Source organism: Phyllobates terribilis, unplaced genomic scaffold (genome assembly GCF_046119375.1).
Source record: "Phyllobates terribilis strain yellow unplaced genomic scaffold, ASM4611937v1 Scaffold_665__1_contigs__length_859303, whole genome shotgun sequence".
Lineage (NCBI taxonomy): Eukaryota > Metazoa > Chordata > Amphibia > Anura > Dendrobatidae > Phyllobates > Phyllobates terribilis.
The window spans coordinates 433,160-454,825 of NW_027363425.1; the positions used below are offsets into that span (position 1 = coordinate 433,160).

Genomic DNA, 21,666 nt, shown 5'->3' on the forward strand with positions numbered 1-21,666 from the left:
TGTGCTCATGTCAGGTATATATTATTGGAGGTAGCAGAATGTATGGGCTCCTGTCATGTATATATTATTGGAGGCAGGAGAATGTATGGGCTCCTGTCACGTATATATTATTGGAGGCAGCAGAATGTATGGGCTCCTGTCAGGTATATATTATTGGAGGCAGGAGAATGTATGGGCTCCTGTCAGGTATATATTATTGGAGGCAGCAGAATGTATGGGCTCCTGTCAGGTATATATTATTGGAGATAGCAGAATGTATGGGCTCCTGTCAGGTATATATTATTGGAGGTAGCAGAATGTATGGTCTCCTGTCAGGTATATATTATTGGAGGCAGCAGAATGTATGTGCTCCTGTCAGGTATATATTATTGGAGGCAGCAGAATGTATGGGCTCCTGTCAGGTATATATTATTGGAGGCAGGAGAATGTATGGGCTCCTGTCAGGTATATATTATTATAGGTAGGAGAATGTATGGGCTCCTGTCAGATATATATTATTGGAGGCAGGAGAATGTATGGACTCCTGTCAGGTATATATTATTGGAGGCAGGAGAATGTATGGGCTCCTGTCAGGTATATATTATTGGAGGCAGGAGAATGTATGGGCTCCTGTCAGGTATATATTATTGGAGATAGCAGAATGTATGGACTCCTGTCAGGTATATATTATTGGAGGCAGCAGAATGTATGGGCTCCTGTCAGGTATATATTATTGGAGGCAGCAGAATCTATGTGCTCCTGTCAGGTATATATTATTGGAGGTAGGAGAATGTATGGGCTCCTGTCATATATATATTATTGGAGGCAGGAGAATGTATGGGCTCCTGTCACGTATATATTATTGGAGGCAGCAGAATGTATGGGCTCCTGTCAGGTATATATTATTGGAGGCAGGAGAATGTATGGGCTCCTGTCAGGTCTATATTATTGGAGGCAGGAGAATCTATGGGTTCCTGTCAGGTATATATTATTGGAGGCAGCAGAATGTATGGGCTCCTGTCAGGTATATATTATTGGAGGCAGCAGAATGTATGGGCTCCTGTCAGGTATATATTATTGGAGGCAGGACAATGTATGGGCTCCTGTCAGGTATATATTATTGTAGGTAGGAGAATGTATGGGCTCCTGTCAGATATATATTATTGGAGGCAGGAGAATGTATGGACTCCTGTCAGGTATATATTATTGGAGGCAGGAGAATGTATGGGCTCCTGTCAGGTATATATTATTGGAGATAGCAGAATGTATGGACTCCTGTCAGGTATATATTATTGGAGGTAGCAGAATGTATGGTCTCCTGTCAGGTATATATTATTGGAGGCAGCAGAATGTATGGGCTCCTGTCAGGTATATATTACTGGAGGCAGCAGGATGTATGTGCTCCTGTCAGGTATATATTATTGGAGGCAGCAGAATGTATGGGCTCCTGTCAGGTATATATTATTGGAGGCAGCAGGATGTATGTGCTCCTGTCAGGTATATATTATTGGAGGCAGGAGAATGTATGGGCTCCTGTCAGGTATATATTATTGGAGGCAGCAGAATGTATGGGCTCCTGTCAGGTGTATATTATTGGAGGCAGGAGAATGTATGGGCTCCTGTCAGGTATATGTTATTGGAGGCAGGAGAATGTATGGGCTCCTGTCAGGTATATATTATTGGAGGCAGGAGAATGTATGGGCTCCTGTCAGGTATATATTATTGGAGGCAGGAGAATGTATTGGCTCCTGTCAGATATATATTATTGGGGGCAGCAGAATGTATGGGCTCCTGTCAGATATATATTATTGGAGGCAGCAGAATGTATGGGCTCCTGTCAGGTATATATTATTGGAGGCAGGAGAATGTATGGGCTCCTGTCAGGTATATATTATTGTAGGTAGGAGAATGTATGGGCTCCTGTCAGATATATATTATTGGAGGCAGGAGAATGTATGGACTCCTGTCAGGTATATATTATTGTAGGTAGGAGAATGTATGGGCTCCTGTCAGATATATATTATTGGAGGCAGGAGAATGTATGGACTCCTGTCAGGTATATATTATTGGAGGCAGGAGAATGTATGGGCTCCTGTCAGGTATATATTATTGGAGATAGCAGAATGTATGGACTCCTGTCAGGTATATATTATTGGAGGTAGGAGAATGTATGGGCTCCTGTCAGGTATATATTATTGGAGGCAGGAGAATGTATGGGCTCCTGTCAGGTCTATATTATTGGAGGCAGGAAAATCTATGGGCTCCTGTCAGGTATATATTATTGGAGGCAGCAGAATGTATGGGCTCCTGTCAGGTATATATTATTGGAGGCAGGAGAATGTATGGGCTCCTGTCAGGTATATATTATTGTAGGTAGGAGAATGTATGGGCTCCTGTCAGATATATATTATTGGAGGCAGGAGAATGTATGGACTCCTGTCAGGTATATATTATTGGAGGCAGGAGAATGTATGGGCTCCTGTCAGGTATATATTATTGGAGATAGCAGAATGTATGGACTCCTGTCAGGTATATATTATTGGAGGTAGGAGAATATATGGGCTCCTGTCAGGTATATATTATTGGAGGCAGAATGTATGGGCTCCTGTCAGGTATATATTATTGGAGGCAGGAGAATATATGGGCTCCTGTCAGGTATATATTATTGGAGGCAGAATGTATGGGCTCCTGTCAGGTATATATTATTGGAGGCAGGAGAATGTATGGGCTCCTGTCAGGTATATATTATTGGAGGCAGGAGAATGTATGGACTCCTGTCAGGTATATATTATTGGAGGCAGGAGAATGTATGGGTTCCTGTCAGGTATATATTATTGGAGGCAGGAGAATGTATGGCCTCCTGTCAGGTATATATTATTGGAGGCAGCAGAATGTATGGGCTCCTGTCAGGTATATATTATTGGAGGTAGGAGAATGTATGGGCTCCTGTCAGGTATATATTATTGGAGGCAGGAGAATGTTTGGGCTCCTGTCAGGTATATATTATTGGAGGTAGCAGAATGTATGGTCTCCTGTCAGGTATATATTATTGGAGGCAGCAGGATGTATGTGCTCCTGTCAGGTATATATTATTGGAGGCAGCAGAATGTATGGGCTCCTGTCAGGTATATATTATTGGAGGCAGCAGGATGTATGGGCTCCTGTCAGGTATATATTATTGGAGGCAGGAGAATGTATTGGCTCCTGTCAGATATATATTATTGGGGGCAGCAGAATGTATGGGCTCCTGTCAGATATATATTATTGGAGGCAGCAGAATGTATGGGCTCCTGTCAGGTATATATTATTGGAGGCAGGAGAATGTATGGGCTCCTGTCAGGTATATATTATTGTAGGTAGGAGAATGTATGGGCTCCTGTCAGATATATATTATTGGAGGCAGGAGAATGTATGGACTCCTGTCAGGTATATATTATTGTAGGTAGGAGAATGTATGGGCTCCTGTCAGATATATATTATTGGAGGCAGGAGAATGTATGGACTCCTGTCAGGTATATATTATTGGAGGCAGGAGAATGTATGGGCTCCTGTCAGGTATATATTATTGGAGATAGCAGTATGTATGGACTCCTGTCAGGTATATATTATTGGAGGTAGGAGAATGTATGGGCTCCTGTCAGGTATATATTATTGGAGGCAGGAGAATGTATGGGCTCCTGTCAGGTCTATATTATTGGAGGCAGGAAAATCTATGGGCTCCTGTCAGGTATATATTATTGGAGGCAGCAGAATGTATGGGCTCCTGTCAGGTATATATTATTGGAGGCAGGAGAATGTATGGGCTCCTGTCAGGTATATATTATTGTAGGTAGGAGAATGTATGGGCTCCTGTCAGATATATATTATTGGAGGCAGGAGAATGTATGGACTCCTGTCAGGTATATATTATTGGAGGCAGGAGAATGTATGGGCTCCTGTCAGGTATATATTATTGGAGATAGCAGAATGTATGGACTCCTGTCAGGTATATATTATTGGAGGTAGGAGAATATATGGGCTCCTGTCAGGTATATATTATTGGAGGCAGAATGTATGGGCTCCTGTCAGGTATATATTATTGGAGGCAGGAGAATATATGGGCTCCTGTCAGGTATATATTATTGGAGGCAGAATGTATGGGCTCCTGTCAGGTATATATTATTGGAGGCAGGAGAATGTATGGACTCCTGTCAGGTATATATTATTGGAGGCAGGAGAATGTATGGGTTCCTGTCAGGTATATATTATTGGAGGCAGGAGAATGTATGGCCTCCTGTCAGGTATATATTATTGGAGGCAGGAGAATGTATGGGCTCCTGTCAGGTATATATTATTGGAGGTAGCAGAATGTATGGTCTCCTGTCAGGTATATATTATTGGAGGCAGCAGGATGTATGTGCTCCTGTCAGGTATATATTATTGGAGGCAGCAGAATGTATGGGCTCCTGTCAGGTATATATTATTGGAGGCAGCAGGATGTATGGGCTCCTGTCAGGTATATCTTATTGGAGGCAGGAGAATGTATGGGCTCCTGTCAGGTATATATTATTGGAGGCAGGAGAATGTATGGGCTCCTGTCAGGTATATATTATTGGAGGCAGGAGAATGTATGGGCTCCTGTCAGGTATATATTATTGGAGATAACAGAATGTATGGGCTCTTGCTAGGTATACAGTTAGTACTAATAGTACAACCCGTCTATAGCTATGTTGGTGTTTATGGGAGAAGGTGCTTCCCACAAGCCCCAAAGAGTGCCGACTCATGATACACATATCAAATTGAGAAGAAAGAGTTTTATCGGCATAAAAACAGATTTTATTACATTATTATTCAATATATAAAAAGAGTATTCAAGCAATGATAGAAATAAAGTGCATGGAGATAGCAGCGATGACCACCGGTGTCACTAGTCCTATATGTAGATAGAGCTCATGTATTCCACATGCAGTGGATAGAAGACAATATAGCCAAGCCACATTATTTAGTGAATTAATGTGTCGGTCCTAGGATAAATATGTAAATTAGTGGTACTAAATAGAAGGAATAGTTTCAAAATAGGACTTTTAAGTTACCCATATATTACACAAACAATGGTGCATGGCAAAAGAGAGCTATCTATTAAAGATTAAGTAAATCATCATTAGTCTTACCAAGTGAGCAGGCAATAGGACACCAGCGGTTTAAGGGTGTGCAATGGCGTACCCCAGGGTACCCCGACGCGCGTTTCGCGGCCCCCAATGGCCGCTTCCTCAAGGGGAATGAGGAGGGACGGAGGAGCGGATCCCTTAACCCCTTCGCAACCTGGGGTTTTGTCGTTTTTGCTTTTTCGTTTTTTGCTCCTCTTGTTCTCAGAGCCATAGCGTTTTTATTTTTTGGACAATATGGCCGTGTGAGGGCTTATTTTTTGCAGGACAAGTTGTACTTTTCAACGCCATTACTAGTTTTACCATATCGTGTACGGGAAAACGGGAAAAAAATTCCAAGTGCGGTAAAATTGCAAAAAAAGTGCAATACCACAGTTGTTTTTTTTTTTTTTTTTTTTTTACCACATTCACTGAATGCTAAAACTGACCTGCCCTTCTTATTCTCCAGGTCATTACGAGTTCGTAGACACCAAATATGTATAGGTTCTTTTATATTTAAGTGGTGAAAAAAAATTCCAAAATTTGGTAAAAAAAACTAAAAAAAAATAGCGCCATTTTCCGAGACCTGTAGCGTCTCCATTTTTCGTGATCTGGGGCTGGGTGAGGGCTTATTTTTTGCGCGCCGGGCTGATGTTTTTATTGATAACATTTTGGGGTAGATCCGATGTTTTGATCGCCCGTTATTGCATTTTATTGCAATTTTGCGGCGACCAAAAAACGTAATTCTGGCGTTTAGGATTTTTTTCTCGTTACACCGTTTACCGATCGGATTAATTCTTTTTTTATATTGATAGATCGGGCGATTCTGAATGCGGTGATACCAAATATGTGTATGTGGGTTGTTTTTTTTTTATATTTTAGTTTGAATGGGGCGAAAGGGGGGTGATTTAAACTTTTATATTTTTTTTATATTTTTAAAAACTTTTTTTTTTCACTTACTGCATGCTTCAATAGTGTCCATAGGAGACTAGAAGCAGCAGTTGTCTGATCGTCTCTGCTACATACAGGGGACGAGCAGATTCCCTGCATGCAGCAGAAATGGTCCTGTGCTATGAGCGCCGACCACTAGGTGGCGCTCATAGCGACCAGATCATGACAACCACAGGCGTCTGCTGCAGACCCTGGGTTGTCATGCCCACCCATCGGTGACCCGCGATCACGTGACGGGGTCGCCGATGGGTGGGGCTTATGACGCACAACCCGGAAGCGCGCATTAAATGCTGCTGTCAGAGATTGACAGCGGCATTTAACATGTTAACAGCCGCGGGTGGATCGCGATTCCACCCGCGGCTGTTGCGGGCACATGTCAGCTGTAAGAATCAGCTGACATGTGCTCGGTTCAGTGAGGGCTCAGCGCAGCAGCCCTCACTGAACCGGGGGTACTCAAATGTGCGTACTAATACGGCAAGGGTTGGAAAGGGGTTAATCCCCATTGTGTCGATCACGTGTGGCCTCACGTGACCGATCACATGGGGTACATCCAGGTGTGGCCTGATGCTGGTATACGGCGCATGCGTCGCCGTGCCCGTCCTGGCCGCGCGCCCAAGCCATCAGGAGCCAGTGCGCAAGCGCGGGCACGCGGCACAAAGAGTGCCTGGGCGTCCGCGCGAACACCAGCCCCGCAGAGACAGCCAAGCGCGCGCACCAGCAACGGAGACAGCAGCGCACGTGCACTGCATCATTGTATGCCAACGTACCCAGTAAGTGGAGAACATCTTTGCCAGACATCACTGGTTAATGGATACATACACAGAGGGAGACATATTATAACAATATATATGATCATCAAATCTTGTCCAATGTTGCATTCATATTTAACTCCGCAGATGATCAATCATCCTTCATGCAAAGAAATTCTTATTTCATCCAGGTCAGGTGGAGGCACATTCAGGCAATGTGACACGGATATGATCCGTAGTACATGTCAATGAAAACTGAGAAAAATGCAATAAATAACGAATAATGGAAAAACCAAAAATCCCAAACTACAGATTAAAAACAAAAGCACGCCATGGCAATAAAAATAGTGGAGAAGCGGGGAGGGATTGGGGAGAGAAAAGGAAGAGGAGAAGGGGGAGGGGGAAAGGAAAGGAAGGATGGAAACGGTAAAATTATAGGGATCCACATTGACATTCAATAAATTGAAATGTCATCACATGAAGGAAGAAAATGATAAGGATTCGTTAAGGCCTTCTGGTGATAGGGTGCCCAGCAAAACAATCCACTTGGCCTCTACTTGGGCTAAGATTTTCTTTACATTGCCCCCCCGGGTGCCCAGATGAATAACATCAATTCCACTGACTTTTAGGCCCCCAGGGTCGCAATTATGGACCTCCCTAAAGTGTCTAGGGATAGTCTTAAGTTCTGTAACTTTGGCCACCGTCCTGGCCGCACCAATGTCCCGCACGTGCTCCCGCACACGTACTCGGAGTTCTCTAGATGTAAGTCCAATGTAAATCAATGAGCAATCACATGTTGCATAGTAGATTACATTGCTTGTACTACAGGAGATATGATGTCTAATATTAAATTCACTTTTACCATCCGAGGACGTAAATGTGGTGCAGCGTAGGACATTGGTGCAGGCACGACAGTGGCCGCATGGGAATGTCCCCAATGTGGGGCCATGCGAACCAAAGGGGTTAGGTTTCGCTGGAATATAATGGCTGGAGACCAGCATATCCTTAAGGTTGTGGGATCGTCTGGGGGTCATGAGGGGATAACACCCAAGGATTGGTCCCAGGGAGGTATCGGTCGTCAGGATGTCCCAGTGTTTCCTCATTATTTTTCTCATGTTCTCCCATTCATGATTGATTATAGGTAGATATATAACGTATCTTTCTCTGCCTATCCTTAGATGTATTTTGTTTATTGGGATATAATAGTCATAGCCCTGCTTTAGGCTGAGTTCACACGATGCGTATTTCATGCGTTTCCCCGGCGTTTTTGCAGTTGCGTAAACGCCGCGGAAACGCATGAAAAACGCATGGTAGAAGGGAAGCAATGTTCCCCAATGGAAATCCGCATGTGCTGTGCCCATGATGCGGATTTTTCCGCAGCGTGAACGCTGCGGTCAAAAATCCGCAGCATGTCAATTAATTTTGCGGAAACGCGGTGATTTCGCCGCCATTGACTTGCATTAGAACGCGCCAATTCCGCAAGACAGCATTTGTACTTGCGTTATTGCCGCGTTCTAATATGCGGATGGTACCCGAGTGTGGAGGAGAGGAGAGTCTCATCCACACCCAGGTACCATTAAAAAGCTGTAAAAAAAAGAATAAAATAAAAAATAAATGTATTCTTACCTTCTGTCGGCCCGCGCAGCGCTCCCGCTTGGTTCCCGGCACTTGCAGTGAGTTGTAGGACCTGCGGTGACGTCAGAGTCATGTGACGGGTCACGTGACGCTGACGTCGGCAGGTCTTTCAATTCAAAGTTGCCGGCAGCCGGGAGAACGGAGTGAGCGGGACAGCGCGGGCCATCGGAGGTAAGTATATACACTCTCTCGGGTCACACTATATAAATCCATGCTGTTTGCATGGATTTATATAGTGTGACCTAGTTGTCAAGCACTTTCCAGGTGATGCTAAAATCGCCTGGAAAGCGCTTGTCAATCTGCATGCGGAAACGCATGTGAATCTGCATGTGGATCCGCATGTATTCTGCAGGAAAAACGCAGGCACAATCTGCATGCGTTTTTTCTGCCAGGGAGATGCAGAAATGATGCAGAAATTTTCTGCTTCATTTCTGCATCGTGTGCACATAGCCTTATACATCTTTTGCTATAACCACGTAGTTCAAATCTGTTTTTTAAATCGGTAGCATGTTGTTCGAATTTAGGGTCTGAAGAGCAGATCCGTCTCGCCCTCAGGAACTGTCCGACTGGAACAGCCCTAATAGTTGTGGGATGGTGTGCACTTGTGGCATGAACGAGGGAATTGACCGACGTAGGTTTCCTGTGTATGTCTGTCTGGAGGTGCCCGGCGCTGTCCACCTCAAGACAGACATCCAGGAACTCCATCTTGTGCTTGTCAAATTTGTACGTCAGCCGAATTCCCCACATATTACAATTTAATTGTGCCATAAAACTCTCGAGCTGCGGCACCGTGCCACGCCAAAAAAATAAAATATCATCGATATAGCGGAGCCAGCAGAGCACACGGTCCGTAGCCCGGGCACCCCTGTAGCCAAAAATCTGTCTCTCCCATGCGCCCAAGAAGAGATTGGTGTACGAGGGAGCGCAGGCCGCCCCCATGGCCGTGCCACGCCTCTGCAGATATATCATATCTTTAAACAAAAAATAATTATATGTGAGCACGAAGTGCAGCAGCTCAAGAATTAATTCGCACAAGGGCCGCCCAGGTCGGACGCCCCGAGGAAGAGACGGACCGCGTCCAGACCAATTGCATGTTCAATGCAGGTATACAAACTCTCAACATCTGCCGTGACGAGCAAGACACCTTCATCCAGGCGAACGCCGTCGACCCGCGTTAGGACATCCGTAGTGTCATGAGTCCATGTCCATGAGTTCAAGACTTCAGGCTGTCATTGCCAACAAAGGGTTTTCAACCAAGTACTAGAAATGAACATTTTATTTACAATTATTTAATCTGTCCAATTACTTTTGGTCCCTTTAAAAACAGGGTGGCACATGTTAAGGAGCTGAAACACCTAAACCCTTCATCCAATTTTAATGTGGATACCCTCAAATGAAAGCTGAAAGTCTGAACTTCAACTGCATCTGAATTGTTTTGTTTAAAATTCATTGTGGTAATGTCTAGAACCAAAATTAGAAAAATGTTGTCTCTGTCCAAATATATATGGACCTAACTGTATATTATTGGAGCCAGCAGAATCTATGATCCTTTCCCAGGTATATGTTAGTGAAGCTAGCAGAATGTAGCCTACAATGTATGGTCTCCTTCCAGTTCTTGACTGCAGCCCATAAAGTCAAAAGGATGGTCTATTCTCATCAGATCTATATCCACAGGTGTGCACCACCAAAATAGTCATGTTAGGTAGAGGAAAGGTGAAGTAGGAGAATTGTGGATATATAGAAATATTTAAAATGTATAAACTTTATTAATTTATTAAAATACTTTTAAACACAAAATTTCTCATGCATCAATAGATGCATATAAGGTAACCATCTATTGGAGTATAAAGATGGTACCCACTAATAAATCTGGCTCCTCGGTGTTATAAGAGATATGATCGCTTGGCAATGAGGTTTTCCTCCTGCTAATGATTTCAAATGGTGCCGGCTCAGCTATAACAAGTACAAATACACACACTGTGCAATTCATTATGGACAACTACGGGATTGGGCAGAGAGTGAGTGATGATAGTTGATATCTATCACTGCCATAATATCAGTAACCGCTAGATAAATGTCAGCTTATGTATACATGTTAATCAGGTGGTGAATAGTCGTGCCCCAAGGCAGACTCATACAAGATAGTGGTATAAAATATTTTGCCATGATAGTGTTATGGTTAATTTTTAATACCTATATATTATTAATTAGATAAAACAATTCTGATTCATGAGGCCTCTGCTTGAGTGTTTTAAGACATACATTGTGAAATGTCTGACTAAGATACTGGTTTCCTGTGAAAGTCTCTGAGAAGATTTTACGTTGGGTCAAGGGAAATGTATTTGTTACTGATAAGCTATTTTGGTTGTCTGTTCAGTTGTATACAAAAACGAAGTTCCGCTTTTTTGTCTAGCTAATAAATTGGTGAGTCTAGGTTGCCACACCAGAAGACTCTACTTGCTGACAATGAATGTCACATGTATTCTGTCTCTCTCCCTTCATCGATGAAGTACCTTAATTTGAATCTCGCTGGCAACGTGAAGACCCTTTGCTGTCTAAACCAAAGTTCTCCTTAAACCAAAGAGGGTCTCCATAACATCAGTAACTTTCTTTGTCCCGTCCATTCCTTGCCAACTGTGATTTTTCATCCAAGCATTGAGAGATGAGCTGAAAGCAGACAATGTTTTCTATAGAATGGCAGACATGGGTGTTGTCCACATAGAAAGCCTCTCCTAAATCCCATGGACAAAAAAGCCGCCCTACAATCTGCCAGGACACATGTTGAAACATATGAAGCCTCCTGGGACTTTATACTCTGGAGTGATGAGACCAAAATAAATGTTTTTTTTGGAACTGATGGCTTCAAAACTTTACAACATTGAAGAGGTGAGGAATACAATGAGAATGCATGGTGTCTACAGAGAGACCTGGTGGTGGCCGTGTCCTTATGTGCGGCTGCATGAGGAGCTACATTTCATTGATGGTATCTTGAATTCACAGATGTTCTGCTCTGTAGTGACAGAGAAGATGCTGCCATCACTCTGCTCCCTTGGTAGGCCACTGTTACATTTCTGAAGAACAGGGTGACAGTGATTCAGTGGCCAAGTGTCTCCTGATCTGAACCCAACCAAACACCTATGGGGGATTCTGAAGAGACAAGTTGTCATCGCTCCATCCGGCATCCAGGCTCTAAGAGCTCGTTATCGAAAAAGAGATAAAAGATAGATATAGTATTGTCACTAACTTGTTCATTCCAGGCCTAGAAAACTTGGGGACGTCCTTTAAAATTATGGAGGCCATACAAAATAATAGATGTAGTAGCTTTTGATGTGGGGTGTACTCATTTTTTGCATCAACTAATTTGAGTAAAACTGAAGATTTTGTAATGAGAGTTATATTATTACCTTTACTTTCATGTTTTGATTACAAAAAAATGTTCTATGAAATTCAGTGTTGGCAAAATTTTAGAAATTGATCTTGTGTTCAGTGAGCTATTAAATAAAATCTAGAAAGAAGGAATTCTGCGGTGTTAGTGAAGCGCTAGAACAACTAGACAGTGGATTAGGTTATAACACACAAACCTTTTATTGTTTAGTACGCTCTCTAACGCCACGACGCGTTTCGATAGCAGACGCTATCTTCCTCAGGTAGATTCATTCATTGTGGAATGCCCACTTCGGTCACACGGTCCTGGTCATGTGACCGCTGAAGCAGACAGAAGCTCCCTACAACAGTTCCTGCCAAGTTGTGATCATCTTACAGACTCCCACCTGGAAGCGTTTTCCCTTGTTGTGCGGGGCTCCTTTGCACAACAGGACCAGGTGAGTGGTCACTACATCTCCCCCTTCATTTCCCCCCCCCCAAACCTCAGGCTCTTCACCACTGGCGCTCCTACTGTTTTTGTTTTCCATTAAACAAAATCTTACTCATCAAAGTGGGTGTACTCATTTATGGTGAACAATGTTTATTAAACTTTATAAAACACAGTGAACATAATTATACTTTCTTTCCCATATGACTTCTCTCATGTTTTACAAGGTGTGATTTATGTATAAAAGATTTCCCACATTCTGAACATGAATACGGCTTCTCTCCTGTGTGACTTCTCTCATGCTGCACAAGATAAGGTTTTTTTGTAAAGCATTTCTCACAGAATGAACATGAATACGGCTTTTCTCCTGTGTGAATTTTGTGATGTTTAACAAGATCTGATTTATTTGCAAAGCATCTTCCACATGCTAAACATGAAAAAAGTTTTTCTCTTGTGTGAATTCTCTGATGTGTAATAAGATCCCCTTTATGATTGAAGGACTTCCCACATTCTGAATAAAAAAATGGCTTTTCTCCTGTATGAATTCTCTTATGAACAGAAAGACTTGATTTACGCATAAAAGATTTCCCACATTCTGAACATGAATACGGCTTCTCTCCTGTGTGAGTTCTCTGATGTCTAACAAGATCTGATTTACCTGTAAAGCATTTTCCACATTCTAAACATGAAAACGGTTTCTCCCCGGTGTGAATTCTTTGATGTAAAACCAGCTCTGATTTACTTTTAAAACATTTCTCACATTCTGAACAAGAAAATGGCTTTTCTCCTGTATGAATTCTCTTATGAGTAGAAAGATTTGATTTACGCATAAAAGATTTCCCGCATTCTGAACATGAATACGGCTGCTCTCCTGTGTGAATTTTCTCGTGTGTCACAAGTTTTGATTTCTCTGTAAAGCATTTCCCACATTCTGGACATGAATACGGCTTTTCTCCTGTGTGAATTCTCTGATGTTTAACAAGATCTGATTTATAACTAAAACACTTCCCACATTCTGAACATGAATATGGCGACTCTCCAGTATGAATGCTCTGATGTTTACTAAGATGCCCTTTAGCTGTGAAGGTCTTCCCACATAGTGAACACAAAAATGGTTTTTCTCCTGTGTGAATTCTCTGATGTGTTATAAGACTCCCTTTATTTGTGAAGGACTTCTCACATAAGGAACATGAAAATGTTTTTTTCTCCTGTGTGATTTCTCTGATGTGTAATAAGATTCCCTTTATTTCTAAAGCATTTCCCACATTCTGAACACGAATATGGCTTCTCTCCTGTGTGAATTCGCTGATGTGGAATAAGACTCCTTTTATCTGTAAAGGACTTCCCACATTCTGAACATGAATATGGCTTCTCTCCTGTGTGAATTTTCTGATGTGTAATAAGACTCCCTTTAAATGTAAAGCATTTCCCACATTCCGAACATGAATACGGCTTCTCTCCTGTGTGAATTCTCTGATGTATAATAAGACTCCCTTTAAATGTAAAGCATTTCCCACATTCTGAACATGAATACGGCGTTTCTCCTGTGTGAATTCTCTGATGTATAACAAACTGTGATTTATCTGGAAAGCACCTTCTACATTGTAAACATGAAAAAGGTTTTTCCCCTGTGTGAATTCTTTGATGTTTAACAAGATCTGATTTACTTCCAAAACATTTCCCACATTCTGAACATGAATATGGCTTCTCTCCTGTATGAATTCTCTGATGGTTAATAAGACTAAAGTTATTTGTGAACGACTTTCCACATTCTGAACATGAATACGGCTTTTCTCCTGTATGAATTCTCTGATGTGTAATAAGATCCCCTTTATGTTTAAAGGCCTTCCCACATTCCGAACATGAAAATGGCTTTTCTCCTGTGTGAATTCTCTCATGTATAACAAATTGTGATTTATATGTAAAGCATTTCCCACATTCTGAACAGGAGTATGTCTTTTTTCCTTTGTGTTTTCTGCGTGTTAAAAAATTTGAGCTTTTTGGAAATTGCTTGTCACACTGAAATCTTGAATCTACTTTGCCACCTGGACTTTTGGTAATAATGTGAGATTGTTCAGGAGATGATTCCTCATGATTAGGACGATTATAAGAAAGTGAAGTGCTGTGAAGTCCAGGAGGTGCAGGAAGGGTGATGAGGTTTTCTCCATTAGAGTGCTTCATGATATCTTCTTTTTTACAATTTAGTGATGAACCGTTATTCTCACAAGGATTTCCTATCAGGATGAAAGATAAATTAGATATGAGTTTTTTCTTCAACACAAAAGAGATTTCTGAATGTATTTTCTGGATCTCACAATGAAGACCCTCGTCAGTGAAAGTACCGGGAATAAGGAGGACAACTACATGCCATAACATTAACACAATGACGGGTAAAGTGAATGACACTTATAAACTGGTGACATTGGCACAAGTCAGGGGTGGCAGAGATTAGACAGCAAATAGTTCTTTAAGTGGTAATTACTGATGGCAGGTTCCCTTAATGTACCTCCGGTGCCATTTCACTCTCTCAAGCTTCGTATCTTGCCCTCAGTGTAGAAAAGTGTCCACGTAATTAAAGAAGTTGTCCACTACTATTAAAAATGCCCCCAATGTAATTAACCCATTGAGAGAAGGTTTTTTCTAATTACCTAGCTTTGTCTTTATTGGCTGTGAGCGGCGCTATCGCTAGCCACTCACCGGCATCACACGACCCCCGGCTACAGCCGGCTCTTGCTTCCCCTGATGTCACGTCAAGTGAGGCGTGACTCGGTGATGCGATCCCCGCGGTGGACGCCGGGCTGTGGGTGGGGTTTCCCCGCGCGTCACACCCAGCATCCACCGCGCACTTTCCCAATGAATACAAGGTAATTGTGATTCACAAAATGGTATACAATTGAACGGTGAAGAAAAAAAAATTACATTTTTACAGCTATAATATTATTTTAGCCCCAGATTTTACATTTTCACAAAGGAAAATGGGTAAAAATGACCACATAATTTGTTATACAATTTCTGCTGAACGGGGCAATACCCCATATGTGGCTGTACTGTACTGCTTAGCCACATGGCGAGACTCGGGAGGGAAGGAGCGCTATTTGACTCTTGGAGAACAAACTTTAGTAGAACAGTTTGCAGACTCCATATACAGAGCCCCTAAGTGGCAGAAGAGCAGAATCCCCCCTCAAGTGACACCAGTTTGCAAACTACACCCCTATGGAAATGTATCTATAGGTGTAGTGATGAATTTGACTCCATGGGTGCTTTCCAGAAACGAGCAGTAATGGATGTTGTGAAGTGAAAATGCAAATATTTCATTATAGTGGTCAGTACATTGTAGTGTCCGGTACATTGCAGTGCCCTTACGTTGTAGCGCCCAGTACATGATTCCCAGCTAGTGCTTTCTGGAGAAATAAATTGGCTCTCCCCGCTACAGTAATGCCAAACATGTGGATGCTAACTGCACACGGTGGGGCCCAGGAGGAGGGGGCATTTGGATTTGGGAGCGCAGATGTCACTGGATTTCTTTAAGTGGGAGCCAAGTCACTTTTCCAGAGCCTTTGTGCTACCAGTAATATGGACACCCCCTATATTACTGTTTACAGATGATGAACCTGAGTGGGGACTTGTTTTTTGTGGGTTGAGTAGAAGCTCTTAATGGTGGCATTTTGGGGTACAGAACATTTTGGATCATATTTATCCTGTGCTGTACGCTGAACACTTACAGTGGGTACGGGAAGTATTCAGACCCCTTTACATTTTTCACTCTTTGTTTCATTGCAGCCATTTAGTAAATTCTAAAAAGTTCCTTTATTTTTCTCATTAAAGTACACTCTGCACCCCATCACATGGTCATAAGTATTCAAATCCTTCGCTCAGACACTCATATTTAAGTCACATGCTGTCCATTTCCTTGTGATCCTCCTTGAGATGGTTCTACTCCTTCATTGGAGTCCAGCTGAGTTTAATTAAACTTATAGGACTTGATTTTGAAAGACACACACCTGTCTATATAAGACCTTACAGCTCACAGTGCATGTCAGACCAAATGAGAATCATCAGCTCAAAGGAACTGCCCAAGGAGCTCAGAGACAGAATTGTGGCAAGGCACAGATCTGGCCAAGGTTTCAAAAGAATTTCGGCATTAATCAAGGCTCCTAAGAGCACAGTGGCCTCCATAATCCTTAAATGGAAGAAGTTTGGGACCACCAGAAGTCTTCCTAGACCTGGCCGTCCAGCCAAACTGAGCAATCGTGGGAGAAGAGCCTTGGTAGGAGAGGTAAAGAAAAACCCCAAGATCACTGTGGCTGAGCTCCAGCGATGCAGTAGGGAGAAAGCTCACAAAAGTCAACGATCACTGCAGCCCTCCACCAGTCGGGCCTTTATGGCAGAGTGGCCAGATGGAAGGATCTACTCAGTGCAAGACATATGAAAGCCCGCATAGAGTTTGCTCAAAAACACATGAAGGACTCACAGATTATGAGAAATAAGATTCTCTGGTCTGATGAGACGAAGATAGAACTTTTTGGTGATAATTCTAAGCGGTATGTGTGGAGAAAACCTGGCACTGCTCATGACCTGCCCAATACAATCCCTACAGTGAAACATGGTGGAGGCAGCATCATGCTATGGGGGTATTTTTCAGCTGCAGAGACAGGATGACTGGTTGCAATTGAAGGAAACACGAAAGCAGCCAAGTACAGAGATATCCTGGATGAAAACCTCTTCCAGAGTGCTCTGGAGCTCAGACTTGGCCGAAGGTTCACCTTCCAACAAGACAGTGACCCTAAGCACACAGCTAAAATGACAAAGGAGTGGCTTCAGAACAACTCTGTGACCATTCTTGACTGGCCCAGCCAGAGCCCTGACCTAAACCCAATTGAGCATCTCTGGAGAGACCTGAAAATGGCTGTCCACCAACGTTCACCATCCAACCTGATGGAACTGGAGAGGATCTGTAAGGAAGAATGGCAGAGGATCCCCAAATCCAGGGGTGAAAAACTTGTTGCATCATTCCCAAGAAGACTCATGGCTGTACTAGCTCAAAAGGGGCTTTTACTCAACACTGAGTAAAGGGTCTGAATACTTATGACCATGTGATATTTCAGTTTTTCTTTTTTAATAAATTTGCAAAAATGTCTACATTTCTTGTTTTTTTCAGTCAAGATGGGGTGCAGAGTGGACTATAATGAGAAAAAAATAAACTTTTTAGAACTTACCGAATAGCTGCAATGAAACAAAGAGTGAAAAATGTAAAGGGGTCTGAATACTTTCCGTACCCACTGTACATCGGGGTTTCCATCTAAATCTACAAAATACATGATTCAGATGACACCCCCGAGGGATCCATTCAGAATAATGAGGCAGCAGAGTTACACCGGACTCCGTCTAGCCTCTGGTCGACTGCGCTTTTATGCACGCTGAAAAAGATGGACATCACTGGATCATAGGCCAGACGGCGTCCACAGCGCCTCATTATACGGAATCTTCCCCCGGGGTTCTGTCCGAATCGCAAGCTCAGTCATTTATATGGCAGCATGAGACTTGTGTAAGAATAATACGAAAATAAAAGATGGAAGTAATATTAAAAAACACAATTAGGAAAATTAAAAATGTGCTTCTTAAATCATTAAGAAGAGGTGTGAATGCGGCCCAGTTATTCATCGGTGCGCAACCGCACTCTGTACAAGAGCAGCCGCGCCATCACCGGACGCTTCTGCTGTGATGTGGACGGCGGATAAAGCTTCACTGCACCGGAGACTTCATACAATATCACACACCGGTCATCGTCACACGCCGCTAATCATAGTCACATGCCAATCATCATCGTCATACGCCAGTCATCATCATCACACGCCGCTAATCATAGTCACATGCCAATCATCATCATCATACGCCAGTCATCATAATCACACGCCGCTAATCATAATCACATGCCAATCATCATCGTCATACGCCAGTCATCATCATCATCACACGCCGCTAATCATAGTCACATGCCAATCATCATCATCATACGCCAGTCATCATAATCACACGCCGCTAATCATAATCACATGCCAATCATCATCGTCATACGCCAGTCATCATCATCACACGCCGCTAATCATAGTCACATGCCAATCATCATCGTCATACGCCAGTCATCATCATCACACGCCGCTAATCATAGTCACATGCCAATCATCGTCATACGCCAGTCATCATCATCATCACACGCCGCTAATCATAGTCACATGCCAATCATCATCATGATACGCCAGTCATCATCATCACACGCCGCTAATCATAGTCACATGCCAATCATCATCGTCATACGCCAGTCATCATCATCACACGCCGCTAATCATAGTCACATGCCAATCATCATCATCATACGCCAGTCATCATCATCACACGCCGCTAATCATAGTCACATGCCAATCATCGTCATACGCCAGTCATCATCATCACACGCCGCTAATCATAGTCACATGCCAATCATCATCATCATACGCCGCTAATCATAGTCACATGCCAATCATCATCATCATACGCCAGTCATCATCACACGCCACTAATCATAGTCACATGCCAATCATCATCGTCATACGCCAGTCATCATCATCACACGCCGCTAATCATAGTCACATGCCAATCATCATTGTCATACGCCAGTCATCATCATCATCACACGCCGCTAATCATAGTCACATGCCAATCATCATCATCACACGCCGCTAATAATAGTCACATGCCAATCATCATCATCATACGCCAGTCATCATCATCACACGCCGCTAATCATAGTCACATGCCAATCATCATCGTCATACGCCAGTCATCATCATCACACGCCGCTAATCATAGTCACATGCCAATCATCATCATCATACGCCGCTAATCATAGTCACATGCCAATCATCATCATCATACGCCAGTCATCATCATCATCACACGCCGCTAATCATAGTTACATGCCAATCATCATCATCATACGCCAGTCATCATCATCACACGCCGCTAATCATAGTCACATGCCAATCATCATCGTCATACGCCAGTCATGATCATCACACACCGCTAATCATCATCATCACACGCCGGTCATCATCATCATCACACGCCGGACATTATTACACACCTGTGGAAACATCTACAGGAATCTCCTCCTTCCCGTCACTCACACACGGCTGATCCTCCCTCGTCATCGCTTCTTCTTCTGTCTCGTCCTTCACTTTATTCTTAGTCGGATCTTCCTCCTGATATATCAGATGTAACAATCAGCACAATACAAGAAGCCACCAAAATCTGTGACATCTATGACCTCGATCAGAAATGTCCCCCCATATACAGATCCGGTACAGGGCTCAGCACCGTCTACCTGATGATCCTCCGGGATGTTGTGATTCTCCTCTGGACAGTCCTGGGGATACAGAGGACGGGGACATCTCTCTGGTGGATTTCTTTCCATGAGTCCATCTGTAGGAAACACATAGTGACAGAATACAGTGACATGTAAAAGTTTGGGCACCAATGGTCAAAATTACTGTTATTGTGAACAGTTAAGTTGAAGATGAAATAATCTCTAAACGGCCTAAAGTTACAGATGACATTTCCTTTGTATTTAAGGCAAAACAATAAATAATAAACTATATATATTTTCATCTTTTACATTTAAAAAAAAATTCAATAAGGCAAAATGGGCAAATGCAAAAGTTTTGGCACCCGGCAAGGTTAGTAGCTAGTAGCGCCCCCTTCTGAAAGTATCACAGCTTGTAAATGCTTTTTGTAGCCAGACAATAGTCTTTCAATTCTTGTTTGAGGGATTTTCATTCATTCTTCTTTGGAGAATTCTTCCAGTTCTGTGAGATTCTTGGGTCGTCTTGCATCGTCTGCTATTTTGAGGTCTAGCCACAGATTTTCAATGATGTTCAGATCAGGGGACTGTGAGGGCCATTGTAAAACCTTCAGCTTGCGCCTTTTGAGGTCGTCTATTGTGGATTTTGACATGTGTTTAGTATAGTATCATTATCCATTTGTAGAAGCCATCCTCTTTTTACCTCCAGCTTTTTTGCAGATGGTATTATGTATGTATCAAGAATTTGCTGAAATTTCATGGAATCCATTCTTCCCTCTAACCGTTCCCTGTGCCATTGGCTGCAACACAACCCCAAAGCAGGATTGATCCACCACCATGTTCTTTTACTAAAATTCTGTGCCCTTTTTTCTCCACACAACTTTGATCATTGCTCTATTTTAACCTCATCGGTCCACAAGACTTGTTTACAAAATGCATCAGACCTTCTTAGATGTACTTTTGCATACTTCTGACGCTGAATTTTATGGTGAGGTCGCAGGAGAGGTTTTCTTCTGATGACTCTTCCATGAAGGCCATATTTGTGCAGGTGTCTCTGAAGAGTACAACAATGTTCCACAACTTCAGAGTCTGCTAAATCTTTCTGAAGGTCATTTTCAGTCAAGTGGGGGTTCTGATTTGCCTCTCTAGCAATCCTACTGAAAATTTGCTTGGTCTTCCAGACCTTATCTTGACCTCCACTGTTTCTGTTAACTACCATTTCTTTATTACATTTTGAACCAAGGAAAGGGCAACTTGAAAATGCTTTGCTCATAGCTTTCTCTTGCTTTCTGGGCCTCCACCATTTTTAGAGTGCTAGACAGCGGATTAGAAGAAGCCCTGGCTGCGGTTATTTTGGCACAATGTTAGAGTAAGCTGTGTTTTTATAAAGCTGGAAATTTGCATCACCTGGCCTTTCCTAACGATGATAGTGAACGAGCCATAACCCTAACAGGCTAAGTAAGATCTGAATCATTGGTCAAAGTTATCTGAGCACACAAATGTCCAAGGGTAATACAAAGGAAATGTGTCATCTTTAACTTTAGGTCTTTTAGAGATCATTTCATCTTTAACTTGCTTAACTGGTCACAATAACAGGAATTTGGCCAGGGGTGCCCAAACTTTTACATTCCACTGTAGATTGTGTCATGCAATGATGGAAGTAGTAGTAGATGACCACAGAACAGACATGACAGTCTCCCCTCCTCACCCTGCTGATCGGCCCATATTGCGGTCGCCTCTTGTGCTCCATGTATAACCTCAACCTTAATATCAATCAGATCTTCACCCTAAAAAGAAAAATGTAAGATGAGCTCAGGTCCCATCACTTCATGGTCAGATGTTGTGGGGACTTCAGTGTCATCTACCTGATGATCCTCCGGGATGTTGTGAATCTCCTCTGGACAGTCCTGGGGATACAGAGGACGGGGACATCTCTCTGGTGGATTTCTCCTCCTGGATCCATCTGTGGAGACACAGAGACTGAATACATGACCTGCCGTGTATCTGTCTATATATGAGACTCGTCTCTCAGAACCAGTAATTCTATGTTTATGTATCAGGGAATAAATTACATTGTTGTGG

At 42.7% G+C, this 21,666-nt stretch overlaps 2 pseudogenes; both read right to left on the reverse strand.

Annotated features, from left to right (window-relative positions):
• The window catches only part of LOC141235434 (uncharacterized), a 193,119-nt pseudogene that overhangs the window by 166,241 nt on the left and 5,212 nt on the right, over positions 1–21,666 (reverse strand).
• Positions 12,321–21,666, reverse strand: part of LOC141235435 (uncharacterized) — a 30,953-nt pseudogene continuing 21,607 nt past the window's right edge.